At 41.7% G+C, this 13,451-nt stretch overlaps 1 long non-coding RNA gene across 1 annotated transcript in view; it reads left to right on the forward strand.

Annotated features, from left to right (window-relative positions):
* LOC119934982 overlaps window positions 1–13,451 on the forward strand; it is a 47,757-nt gene that overhangs the window by 33,026 nt on the left and 1,280 nt on the right. Inside the window, exons 4-7 of the long non-coding RNA XR_005453054.1 lie at window positions 4,252–4,300; window positions 7,364–7,430; window positions 8,662–8,758; window positions 12,737–12,800. This is a non-coding gene — a long non-coding RNA (uncharacterized LOC119934982). The remainder of the gene's footprint in view (window positions 1–4,251; window positions 4,301–7,363; window positions 7,431–8,661; window positions 8,759–12,736; window positions 12,801–13,451) is intronic.

Here is a 13,451-nt window from a genome sequence, read left to right on the forward strand (position 1 = left end):
ATCCTATTCAGGAAACACTTGCTTGGCTACATGAAGAGCATTTGAGCAAACCGCTCAATCCATCTTCCCCAGTCAGCCTCCCTACCCCTCTGTCTCTATAGGATTAAGAGAGTTAAGAGGAGGAATAACAATAATAATAATACAGAAATCACAAAGGGCTTATCTTGGTCCAAGCATTATGTCTAAAATGAGGTAGGCACCAGCTAATCAAATTGAACACAATCCCTTTCCCACACGGGGCTCACAATCTAGGAGGTGAAGAGAGAACAGGTATCTTATCCCTGTTTTACAGAGAAGGAAACTGAGGCCCAGAGAGGTTAAGTGGTTTGACTAAGGTCACCCAACACACCTATAACAGATTTGGAAGTATAAACCAGAACTCCTGACTCTAAGGCTGATGGGCAAAATTGCCTCACATCTGCCCCACCTTCTGCCTGAATAAGAAACAAATTCAGAGACCCCACAATCCCCGCCATGAGTGTATATTGGACCCTTAAAGGCCCAGCACCATTTTTTTTAATGGTATTTGTTAAGCACTTACTGTGTGCCATGCACTATGTGCTAGGGTAGATACTAATTAATCAATTAATTAATTAACTAGAAGCAGTGTGGCTCAGTGGAAAGAGCCCGGTCTTTGGAGTCAGAGGTAATGGGTTCAAATCCCAGCTCCGCCACTTGTCAGCTGTGTGACTTTGGGCAAGTCACTTAACTTCTCTGGGACTCAGTTCCCTCATCTGGAAAATGGGGATGAAGACTGTGAGCCCCCCGTGGGACAACTTCATCACCTTGTAACCTCCCCAGCACTTATAACAGTGCTTTGCACATAGTAAGCGCTTAATAAATGCTATCATTATTATTATTATTAAGGTCGACACAGTTCATGCCCACATGGGGCTCACAGTCTTAATCCCCGTTCTATAGATCATCATCATCAATCGTATTTATTGAGCGCTTACTATGTGCAGAGCACTGTACTAAGCGCTTGGGAAGTACAAATTGGCAACATATAGAGACAGTCCCTACCCAACAGTGGGCTCACAGTCTAAAAGATCAGGTAACTCATGCCCAGAGAAGTGAAGTGACTTGCCCCAGGTTGCACAGCAGACAACTGACTGAGTTGGGATTAGAACCCAGATTCTGCTAACCCCTAGGCTCATGCTCTATCCACTAGGCCACACTGCTTCTACTGTTTCTACAAGCTACACCCTCTCTACAAGCTGCAGCAGAAATGAGAAGCGAAGGAGCACTTGCTTTGTTTAAAATTCTTTCTCCTTTGGGTCTGGCAACACTACTCAGCCAAAATGGAGTACTTATCCTCATTACCAAATGTTTACTGAGTGCTGAGGAGGATGTGCTTGCTTGCTTTTTGCTTCCTTTGGCCCAAGAGCTTCTGGCTCAACTTAGCCCACACAGCCGATCCAGGCTCCCAAGTGTGTTTAGACACAGCCCTGATAACTTGAGCCCTGGTGGGAAAATGTGTTCCCATGTGAAGTGTGGGGTGTTTTTGGAGGGAGTAAATATTTATTTTTTGCCGATTTTTTTTTTCTGTCAGAGTGCAGAGTTTCCCTTCTTGGGGAATCTTGAGATATCTTACTTTTCTTGGAAATTTTGGAAGTAAGATTTCTTGGGTTTGAATGAAATTGGGAAGGGTTTTTGGTGTGGTGAAAGCCTATCTCTTTAAAAAGGGGAATGTGGCTTCTTTTTTAAGAAATTACACCTTCCCAAGGCTTCAAGGGAAGAGAGCCCCTCATGACAACTGCGGATATCAGGAAGCCTGACGCATGTAATGTCACAGACATTCACTGGGCACATAACGCTGTCAGATGGGACATTTTGAGGAAGTCTGTCCAAGGCCACTTTTTAAAATAGCATTTGTCAAGTGCTTACTATGTACCAGGCACTGTACTAATCACTGGGGTAGATACAAGACAGTTTGCACACAGTCCCCGCCCCACATTGGCCTCACAGTCTTAGTCCTTATTTTACATATGAGTTAACTGGGGCATGGAGAAATTAAGTGACTTGACCAAAGTCACACAGCATGCAAGTGGTGGAGTCGGGTTAGACCCTGGGTCTTCCTGACTTCCAGGCCTGTGCTCTTTCCAGTAGGCCATGCTGATTCATGTTTCTCTGCACATGGAAAGCGCTCAGTAAATACCATTGACCGTTTAATTAACCCCTGACCCACTTTCTCTTGCTCCATTGGCAACACATTCCCCTCCCAGCTCCCTCTAAGCATGGGCACAGCTCCCAAACCATGGAACTGGGAGAAGGGGACAAGGTGAAGTATAAAAATATTGAGCATAAAGACATATGGTGCTGTACCTACCCTGAACAGGGGGCAGAACAACTGAAAACCAAACTGCCTGATAGAAAACCAGACCAATGGACACCTCTGCTTATTGGTGGGAAAGGGATAGAAGGGAACATTTAGATTCTAACATTTGAGGTGAAAAGTCCTACCTTTTGTGGTGTTGATAAAATTTGGGAGAAAGTGGATTTGGCAAAAAATTTTCGGGCCACAATTCCCATATTATAGGGGAATTAGGTATACTTCAATAATAGTAATAATAATAAGTATTATGGTACTTGTTAAGTGCTTACTATGTATCAAGCTCTGTTCTGAGCGCCGGGGTCTTATCTTGTCTTATGCCATCAAGTCGTCTCCGACCCATAGCGATGCCATGGACGCATGGCTCCCAAATGCCCCACCTCCATCTGCAATCATTCTGGCAGTGTCTCCATGGAGTTTTCTTGGTAAAAATATGGAAGTGGTTTACCACTGTCTCCTTCCGCACAGTAAACTTGAGTCCCCACCGACACCTCTCTCCTGTGCCGCTGCTGCCCAGCAAAGGTGAGTTTTGACTTGGAGCGGATTGCCTTCCACTTGATAGCCACTGCCCAAGCTAGGAATGGAATGGATATGCCTCTGCTTGACTCTCCCTCCCATAGTCGAGACTGGTACTTGTCCTTCCCAAGCACTTAATACAGTGCTCTGCACACAGTAAGTGCTCAATAAATACGATTGATTGATTGATTGATTGGTAGAGGTCTAGAAACTCTCCAGTTGTGACCCTGAGAGGGGGAGCACTGAGGTAGATACAAGTTAACAGTTTGGACACAGTCATTGTCCCACATGGGGCTCACAGTCTAAGTAGGAGGGAGAACAGGTATTGAACCCTATTTTACAGATGGGGTAACTGAGGCACAGAGAAGTTAAGTGACTTCGCCAGGGTCACACACAGCAGACATGTGGTAGAGCTGGATTAGAATACAGGTCTTCTGACTCCGAGGCCTATGCTCTTTCCACTAGGCCATGCTGCTTCCGAATCTACTTCCAAAGAGCCAGACCTTTTGAGTCTAAAATCCCAGGTGTTTTTGATAAATGGTTATTTGGGTATAAAGGGTGTTCAATCTCCCATTGAGAAATGTTGCAATTAATTGAGAAATCTATAGCTGGTAGAAGCGGTATTGCTTAGTGGATAGAGCACAGGTCTGGGAGTCAGAAGGTATTGAGTTCTAATCCCAGTCCCATCACTTGTCTGCTGTATGACCTTGGGCAAGTCACTGCACTTCTTTGGGCCTCAGTTACCTCTTCCGCAAAATGGGGATTAAGAGTGTGAGCCCTGTGTGGGAAAGGGACTGTGTCCATCCTGACTACCTTGTATCAGCATGCTCAGCGGAAAGAACTTCGTAGTCAGAGATCATGGGTTCAAATCCCAGCTCTGTCAATTGTCAGCTGTGTGACTTTGGGCAAGTCACTTAACTTCTCTGGGCCTCAGTTACCTCATCTGGAAAATGGGAAGTAAGACTTTGAGCCTCCCATAGGACAACCTGATCACCTTGTAACCTCCACAGCACTTAGAACAGTGCTTTTCACATAATAAGCGCTTAATAAATGCCATTATTATTATTATTATTATTATTATTATTATTATTATTATATCTACCCCAGGGTTTAGAAGAGTGTTTAGAAGAAGAAGAGTGTTTAGAAGTTTAGAAGCACATAGTAAGTGCTTAACAAGTACCATAATTATTATTATTACTAGTTAAGAAGGAACTGAGTTAATCAATCATTTAATAGTATTTGTTGAACACTTATTGTATTCAGAGCACTGTACTAGGCACATGGGAGTGCACAATAGAAGTGAAAGAGAAATTCCCTACCCCTGAGGAAGAGGAGATAATAAACTATGGGGAAGTTTATTATTTAAACTTTGCACCATCTCTGATTTTTCTTTTCTCTTTCAGCCTCTCTGAACTTATGACGAAGTGGGCTTAAAAATATCCATTGGCCCAGGTGGGTAAGAAATTGTGCAGGGTGAGAAGCAAAGATTAATGAATTCATTCATTGCCTGACCTTTCTGTATGTCCTTGGGGAGGAAGGGATAGTGGGAAAATGTGTGTGTGTGGTCCGCTAATTGTTTGGTATTTGTTTGCAAGGCAGCAATAAAGGTTTAAGTATTGAATTAATTAGAAACTTTGAATAACTGGGTAACTTAATGTTTTCAAAACTCAGTGTTCCTTGGTAAAAGACATCTAAAAATAACACTAACTCCTTATGTAGGTACAAGGCTTTTATTTTCTCAGTCATTTTGGTCACCTCATTTTATGCTCACAATGTCTCTGAGAGAAAGGTATTATTATTGTTATTATTCCCATTTTACAGATCAGGAAACTGAGGCTCAGAGGGACTAAGGGACTTGTCCAAGGTCACATGTAACATAAAATGGCACAAAAGTGAATGTTTCTCCAATGGTACTGAAGACAGAGTGACCACAGTTGACACTAAAGAGTTCTGGACACCAGAACTCACAGTTTAAGTAGGAGGGAGAACAGGTATTGAATACCCATTTTACAGATGAGGAAGCAGAGGCAAAGAGAAGTTAAGTGACTTGCCCAAAGTAACACAGCAGGCAGCCGGCAGAGCTGGGATTAGAATTTAGGTCCTCTGACTCCCAGGTTTATGCTCTTCTTCCTATTAGGCTACACTGCTCCTCTATTAAATACCTGTTTAATCCTGTTCTCTCTTCTCTTCAGACTGTGGGATAGGGCTGCGTCTGATCCGATTGTACTGAATCTACCCCAGGGCTTGGTGCAGTGCTTGGTACTTAGTAAGAGCCTAATATCACAATTACTATTATTATGGAAAAATTTCAGATAGTCAGATACAGAACTAAAGCCAGGAGAGCAACAGAAGAAAGGAACAATGATGGCGTGAGAGGTTGAGAGAACCACTTTTTTTTTTTAATCTCAAAGGGAAGGAGATATTCCTGAAAGAAATGGTGCTATTTTCCTGACAGGAAAAGGAAGCTGTTTGCCTGTACTTCGGCTCAGGGTTCATGAAAGATGTAGGGGCAACTTGTGAACAAAAAGAAACCCTGGAAGGCGCCAGCAATTCGTTAGTGACCAGGCATTGATGGGGCTGTTTGTTGTCTGCAGAGTCATGACAAAGGGACAGATGACAGAGACCAGGGAAGTAATAGTCTCAGAGATACTGCCCATTTTGTGGAGGTGGGCTGGGAGGATTCGACCCATTCGTTGCTATTCTCATATGAAACAAAACCTCCTGGCCGTCGGCTTCAAATCTCTCCCATCTGCTCGTTTCATTCATTCATTCATTCATTCATTCCTCCTGCTACCTGCCCCTACTAGCTGACCAACTTGGCTCCACCAGAGCAAAACTCCACACTGCTACTCTGGACTCTGCTACCTGTAACCCATAGCTCCTGCCTTCCCGTCTCTGCAGAATAATCTCCTGACTCATCATTTCTCATCCCTCCATTGAGTACATTTTAGCGATTATCTCTTTTAGGAGTCATACCGTGAAGCAGCCTCTAGCCTCGGTGCCCCATTGCTCTTTTTAATCTTTCTTTTCTGCATTGATCACTGGCCTGGTCTTTTATGTTGTTTTTGTGTCTCACTGCTCACTGTTTCATCTCTCCTTATGTATCTGTTGTCACTCTCCTCTTTCTCACTTTCCCTCTCCTTATTCTGAGAATGTGAGCCCATTGGTTGGGGCCAGGGAGTTGACTACCACAAGGAAACTGCAACTTTGTGGCTGGAAATGTGTTGAGCTCTGTACATAAAAGGATGCTTTTCTTTGTCCAGAATATCTCACAAGAGCTTAGTACAACCCTCAGTGAATACCACTGATTGATCTTAGAGGCCTCTGATGGTTCCAAGACAACTCCCAGGTGGTCATCTGTTGACTGAGTCAGAGCAGGAGTCAGGGCCAGTAACAGCAATGAACATGAGGAATAGGGAGCCAGAGAGGCAGCATGGGCTGGTGGAAAGAACAAGGGCCTGAGAATCAGAGGAGCTGGGTTCTGATCCTGGCTCTGCCATGCATCTGCTGTGTGACCTTGGACAAGACACTTAATGTCTCTGTGTCTTAGTAACCTTATCTGTAAAGTGGGACTAACTCCTATTCCTTCAGGGACTTTGTTCAACCTGATTAACTTGTATCTACCCTGGTGGTTGGCACATAGTAAGCATTTAATAAATACCATAATCATTATTATTTATTATTTAAAGGCAGGGAGATCTGAGGTTGGAGAACCTAAAGCTAATGGACAGTGGTGGGAGGGGAGAGAGAGAGAGAGAGAGAGAGAGAGAGAGAGAGAGAGAGAGAGAGAGAGAGAGAGAGAGAGAGAGAGAGAGAGAGAGAGAGAGAGAGAGAGATGAGTGGCGAGTGGTAAGGCTCCTCTGGGGAGAAAAACTGGCTAAAACAGAAAGATGTAGTATCAGATGTGGGGCTAGGAATAGCACTCAATCACATTATCCCATCCTACCTCACCTCACTGATTCCTTACTACAGCCCATCCCACATGCTCTACTCCTTACTTACTCATGGTGCCCCATTCTCAACTTTCTCACCGCCGACCCCTTTTCCGCATCATCCCCTTCCATTTATGCCAGAACACTGCTCTCTCCACCTTCAAAGCATTATTAAGGTCATATCTCCCCCGAGAGGCCTTCCCTAACTAAACCCTCCCTTCCCCATCTCACTCTCCCTTCTGCATAATCTATGCACTTGGATCTGTGACCTTTGGACATTTGATATTCGCCTCAACACCATATATCTTCAACTTATATATTATCAATTACTCATTTATTCACATTACTATCTGTCTCCTCCACTAGACTGTAAGCTCGTTATAGGCAGGGAACACGTCTGCTTCTTCTGTAGTATTGTACTTTCCCAAGGGCTTAGATCAGTGTTCTGCACATAGTAAGGGCTCAGTAAATACTGTTGATTGATTGATTGATTGATTGACAGGAATACGTGGACATGGCTGGATCTCTTCATTCGTTTGTAACACTCTCGTTTGGCCTTTGAACTGCTGTACCTTTCTTTCAGCTCTGTGACTTAGACTGTAGGATATGTGGCATGAAAAAAGACTCCCCAGATTCTGGATTTTACCCAGGTAAAGGAACCCAAGCTCCTCCCTCCCTTTCTTCTCCTTTCAGTTGTTCCTCAACACCTGGGAACATTGTTTACACAGGCGGATCTCCCAGCCCAGCTACACCCTCAAAGGTAAATAGTCTCTTCCTGTCTTCCTTTTGCCAAAGCACAGATTGATTCTGAGCAAGGAAGTTTTGTTCTAAGTGAAAGCAAAATATAACTCAACTCCTCATCTCCCTCTCCCAACACTCCCTTCCTACCCTCCTTTAGAAGGGTTTCTTTCCATCAGGAAGTATTACCTCATTTCTCCGGTATCAAATCCCCCAAACTGTCTGCCCTTCCCCTTCAGGCAATAAAACCCTCTGGGCTCCTAGGTCTTTAGTCTCATTCATTCAATCCTGCACTAAGGACATGAAGCCCACTGAAAGTCAAGCAGGAGAGATGGCTTCATGCTTCAGAACTGGAAGGTCAAATAGGTTCAGATGGCATAATTCATCTCTGGAGAGTGGCTTATAGTGATAAAGGCCCCCAAATCATATTTGGAGACTATTAGTAATAAACACCCCCAGAGCTGGCTTCAGACAGTGAATGAAACAAGTCTTGGTCTCAGGGCCTCGGTCAGCCTGAGACTCCTTTCAAAGATGACAGCCACTTTGGAAGCTCCCAAAGATGGATTCTGCTTCCAGACCTCCAAAACATAACTGCTGCTTTGGGGGCAAAGTAAGAGTGGAGTCTCAGAGTCAATCAGCTTCTCAGAGCCAAGATGTTGGGGGGCTAAGTTGAGGGGCAGCCTCTAGGGTAGCAGGGGCAGGGTGCTAGCTCTTCCAGTCAATCAGTTGTACTTACTGAGTGCTTACCGATCAATCAATCGGATTTCTTGAATGCTTATTAAGCTCTTGGGAGAGTACACTGTAACAGTGTAAGAGACACATTACCTGCCCACAATGAGCTTACAGTCTAGAAGGGGAGACAGACAGTCATATAAATAAATAAATTACAAACAACACATGTACATGTCCACATGTACATGTTCACATAGTGTTCTGTGTGATGTGATCATGTTGAACTTCATACATGCAGAGTAACATAAGAACATCATTCAGAACAGGGTGGAAGAGAGCTGAATGTCTTAATGCTCTGAACAGCCCCACAGCTTCCAAGCACCTTGATAGTATATCTCAGCAGAAGCATCCTCTGAGGTAACCAGGCCTGAACCCTGCAGGTCAAAAATAAATCTTTCCAAATCTTTCCAGATCTACCAGAGAAAATAACTGGAGAGAGAAGAAAGGTTAAGTTGACCCAGTTATACTTACGGACAAAGGACAACCAATCACTTCCACCTTAACCACAGTATGTATTTTTTTAAATGGTATTTGTTAAGCACTTACTATGTGCCAGGCACTGTACTAAGGGCTGGGGTAGATACAAGCTAATCAGGTTGGACAGAGTCCATGTCCCAAATGGAGCTCACGGTCTTAATCCCCATTTTACAGATGAGGTAATTGAGGCAGAGAGAAGTTGAATGACTTGCCTAGGGTCACACAGCAGATTCACAGTGATGCAGGGATTACAACACAGATCCTTCTGATTCCCAGTCCTGTGTTCTATCCACTACAGCAGGCTGCTTCTCAATACCATTTTTGAAGAAAGAAATTCAACCCTGGTCTACGTGGAAATTTTCCCTTTCTGGGAAGAACGTTAGATCCCTAAACCCTATTAGAATACGAATATTTTTAACCCCTACTGATTATACACAGCCCTTCCTAGATTTACCATGCAATGGTGAAATAGGCAGCACTGAAATCAGTGACATAGAGAAGTTCTAACAGAGCCCTGGGTCATATTTTCAATCTTCATTACTATTCTTGCTCACCGACTAATTTCTTTATGGTTCAGGCTAATTAAAGTAGCCAGTTTAATGTCATTCCAAACTCTCGCAGGCCCATGTCCAGTTCAAGATCTCCTTGAGAGCTCTCCTTGAAAGGATTTTTCTCCCTTGAGATGTTTTTCCTCTTCCCATACACAAAGTATTGGGTCGGGAATCGCTCTAGAATCATTGCTATAATAATCATTAATATTTGAGGAGAAAAATTAGTACAACTGTAGGCCTCCCAGATTTCTGAAACCAATCAGCATATTTAGCCCATGAATGTTAAAGAAACCTTGGTTTTATACAATATACCCACACTTCATGTGGAAACAAATCTCAGTTGGAAGTAGTCCGTAAGGGCTGACTAGTTGACTAGTTTACTGTTCTATTTTGTTAATGATGTGCATAGAGCTAAAATTCTGTTTGTTCTGACGATTTTGACACCTGTCTTGTTTTGTTTTGTTGTCTGTCTCCCCCTTCGAGACTGTGAGCCCGCTGTTGGGTAGGGACCGTCTCTATATGTTGCCGACTTGTACTTCCCAAGCGCTTAGTACAGTGCTCTGCACACGGTAAGCACTCAATAAATACGATTGAATGAATCAATGAATGAATCATCCACTATACCTTAAGTGATCATTGCTAACTTATAGCTCTGCATCTTGGGATGTGTTTCTGGAGAAAGCTAGGCCAATAGGCTAGCCCAAATTGCGCTTTGCCATAAGTGGCCTATGATTCATTTTATGTTGCAAAATAGTCAACCAATAGTATTTGTTGAGCATCTGCTGAGTGCAAAAGACCGTACTGAGTGCTTGGCTAGAGGAATCCTCAAGAGTTCAGTCTTAAATCATTTTGGAATGATAGTTTCTACAGTAGGCTCTGATAATACCCAAGAGGAGATATTATTCAGTCTTTAGTTATCTCCTCCAGGATCTTCCAGTCTTTCAGCTCTGCAAACTCAACCATGTGGCAATACTTACATACACTCTTCAGATCACACATATGTCGAGAACAAACCCAAGGAAACAAGAAGTGTCTTTTCCACCAAACTGTACACTTAGCTCCTTCCTCCCTGACAATTCTCTGAGCTGGTTTTAATTTTTCAAAGGTTAATGGGCAAAGAGTATATTAAACAGTTGTGCTAAATGATTTTACTTTAGCTTTCTGAAAATAAAAACACCACCCTTTGAATGAATGTAATGCTTTTAGCCTGTTTTTTTATGCAGCTTCCCTAATCTAAGTTGTAAAGCATTTAATAGTTTTGAATATACTTTCCTAATGTCCACCAAAAGGCAAGTCTGCTGAACAATGCCTGCTGCTGGACTATTGTCTGCTGGCAACAAAGTCATGAGGTTGCGCTTTCTTTCGGGTCAAAAGGTCAAGCTCCCTAGCATTAATTTTGCTGAGCCTCTTTGTTATAAATAACAAACAAGGTCATTTATTTTCATTTCCTTGTTTCTAATTGCATGCATCGTCTTTGGAGTATGAACTCAGTAAACAGGTGGCTAGAAGGCTGGAGAGAAAGCTTGAAACTGTTCCAGAAAAGAAGGCTATGTCCTACTCTGGTGAAGCGGTTTGATGAGTTAGAGATTTAGTCACTGCAGGATGAGCACCTGCATTATTACTTGAAAAGCAAATACTCTTTTCTGTTTGGCATGCACAAATCTGTGTAAATTAGGGGAGATTATTTTGCTGTGAATTCTGTGCAGTTATGTGATCAAATGCAATTGTTTCCATTTCTTAAGACATGGTATCTTTATTTAGACCCGTTCTCCTAGCAGTTATTTTTACATTTTTATTGTCCTGTGGGTATTAAAAATAAAATCTGTACAAGTGAGGTCAGTAAAATGGAATAATTTTCAAAGAAAGAATTTATCAGTGACTTCAAGAATGGAAAATAGTTGCGTGGACCAAAACTAGATCTTGAACTGGTATTCTAGCAGATAATTTGATGTTTTATTCAAAAAAAAAACCAAACTGACTGAGCACACTCAAGGTAAGGCGCCCTTTGATAAAGAATAAAGTATCTAGCATGTTCTGATAGGTGCCTGTTTTTGTTTACAAGGAATATTGTGCTTTTAGTTTCCAGAGTTTAATCCACATAACCCCTGTGAATTATCATACAACTTCCACCCTGGGATTCTTGACTCTCACTTATATTAGAAAACCAAACCAAACACCTTTGTCTCTTTGATAAAGCCTCTTTCACTTGAGTAAAATAAAAACTGCCCTGTATTTGTTTCTGTAGTGTAATTATAAACTTCATTGTACATTCCTCTTGGCTTTGATGCTTATCTTCAGGAGTTCAGTGAAAATAAATTGATTTTTATGAAAGCGGAGAAACCACTTGATAAACACTCTGTCTCTATAAATCGCTCCTGCACAGAAGTGATTCTTTCACTTTTAAAAGAAACAGAATATAATTCAGAAAACAGTAAGACAACTAACCAGTTTTGTATTTCTGTGAATATCAGGGTTTTTTTGAAAGCAGAGTGTAAGCATATTGAAAATTGTAAGCCTCTTGATTGAATTAGGTGTGCTGTTTTTTAAACAATATTACTGGAAACTAGATGGTACTTTAGCTACTGTTCAAGCTTCCGGAAATTAATTTTCATCTTTTTATATATGTTTTATTTTGTTTTTTTTTAAATTATTATGGCATAGTCTGTTCTAAAGGTGCCTGCATTTTACATAGATGTAGGGTTAAATTAGAGTTCACTTACGAAAGGGATCCTTATCCTGGCATCTTGGAGCAGGTAATGAGGTTGTGATAAGATCCAAGCGTACTTTTTACCCGCAAATCTGGAACTGAACTTTCTGACTTTTCACTTTCTAGTTTCAAATGTTTCCTGGTCCTCAGAGAGAGTTTTTATAGAACTCTGCTTGAGATTCTCATTCCAGTTCCTAGGCTAGGAACGTTTGGATTTTATGGGAACTCAAACCAGGGACAAAAATTCTGCTGGCCATTCTTCGCTGGTGGAAATCTGCCAATCTGTTATCATGTTTCCTTTCAGGATGGTCCTAGTTGAGCCACCACATGGGACTTCCTCAAATGCCAGTTGTCCCAGGATTTAGTTGTGGGAATTACAACCCAGGACTGTCATGAGGGACTCTGGGTCAGAATTTGGACTCCCATTCTTTTCTGTTACCTTAGTAGCAGGAACTGGGGAATATCTGGGCTCATTTTACCTACATTAGGTTTAGCCTTCAAGTGAGAGGCATTGATTTCCATACATATGAAATCTTTAAACTTCATGAGGATGAACAGTATCAAAAAAGCAAACCACACACTAAGGATTTTGTTTCTCAGAGAAAGTGCTACCCTTTATGACATGATAACAAATTCAGATGTTAAACAAAATAGAATGTGATGACTGTTACTCGAGGGATGGGTGAGAAGAAACCATAACATATGTCTTGTTGATCCCCACTTGATGCTTTTCTATTAATTTTTCTACAAGGCAAGATTATCTTCATGAATCTATTCGGGCAGTGCCTTCCATCAGAGGAAACATTTATCTAAGAGTTGAGTATTATTTTCCTCGTTTTCTAGACATAAATTGGGACTTGTTAATATTCAAGATCTTGCTGAAATGCGGGGCTGAAGCCAAGGAACAAAACCCAAGTATTCTGAGTCACAGCCTCCACTGTTAGGATCACTCACATTAAGGTTGCCTTCTTGGTTCTAGTGAGACATTTTTTGAAGTTCTGCCAAAACCAGATGGTTAATATTATCGCTTACACAATGTGCCCTTTACCACTGATATACGACTTTGAAATAGAGGTATTACACTTTAATTAAAAATGTTAAATTATAGTTTGAGAAAAATCATTTACAAACCTACAACTGTTTTCTTATGCCTAGAATTTATGTACAGTGTTTTAATACTGTCCAAAATGAAATTTTTTTCAGAGGGAAATTTAGCTCAACAGTTGAACCTTGTGAGATCTTCAAATCAGTAACTGCTAGCATTATTCAGCATAAATTCAAACCCTGCTTAAAATATGTTCTTGAAGAAGTCCCTTCAAATTCAAGGCTATCAAGTGCACAGGAAATTCTTGCCTATGGTATTTTGGGAACAAAACTGCTTACCCGTACTGAAAAGAATCAGATGCTTAAAATGACAAATAGCATGACATGCAACTGCATTTAAATAAAAAACATTGTTCCAAAGT

Source organism: Tachyglossus aculeatus, chromosome 11 (genome assembly GCF_015852505.1).
Source record: "Tachyglossus aculeatus isolate mTacAcu1 chromosome 11, mTacAcu1.pri, whole genome shotgun sequence".
In the NCBI taxonomy this organism is placed as follows: domain Eukaryota; kingdom Metazoa; phylum Chordata; class Mammalia; order Monotremata; family Tachyglossidae; genus Tachyglossus; species Tachyglossus aculeatus.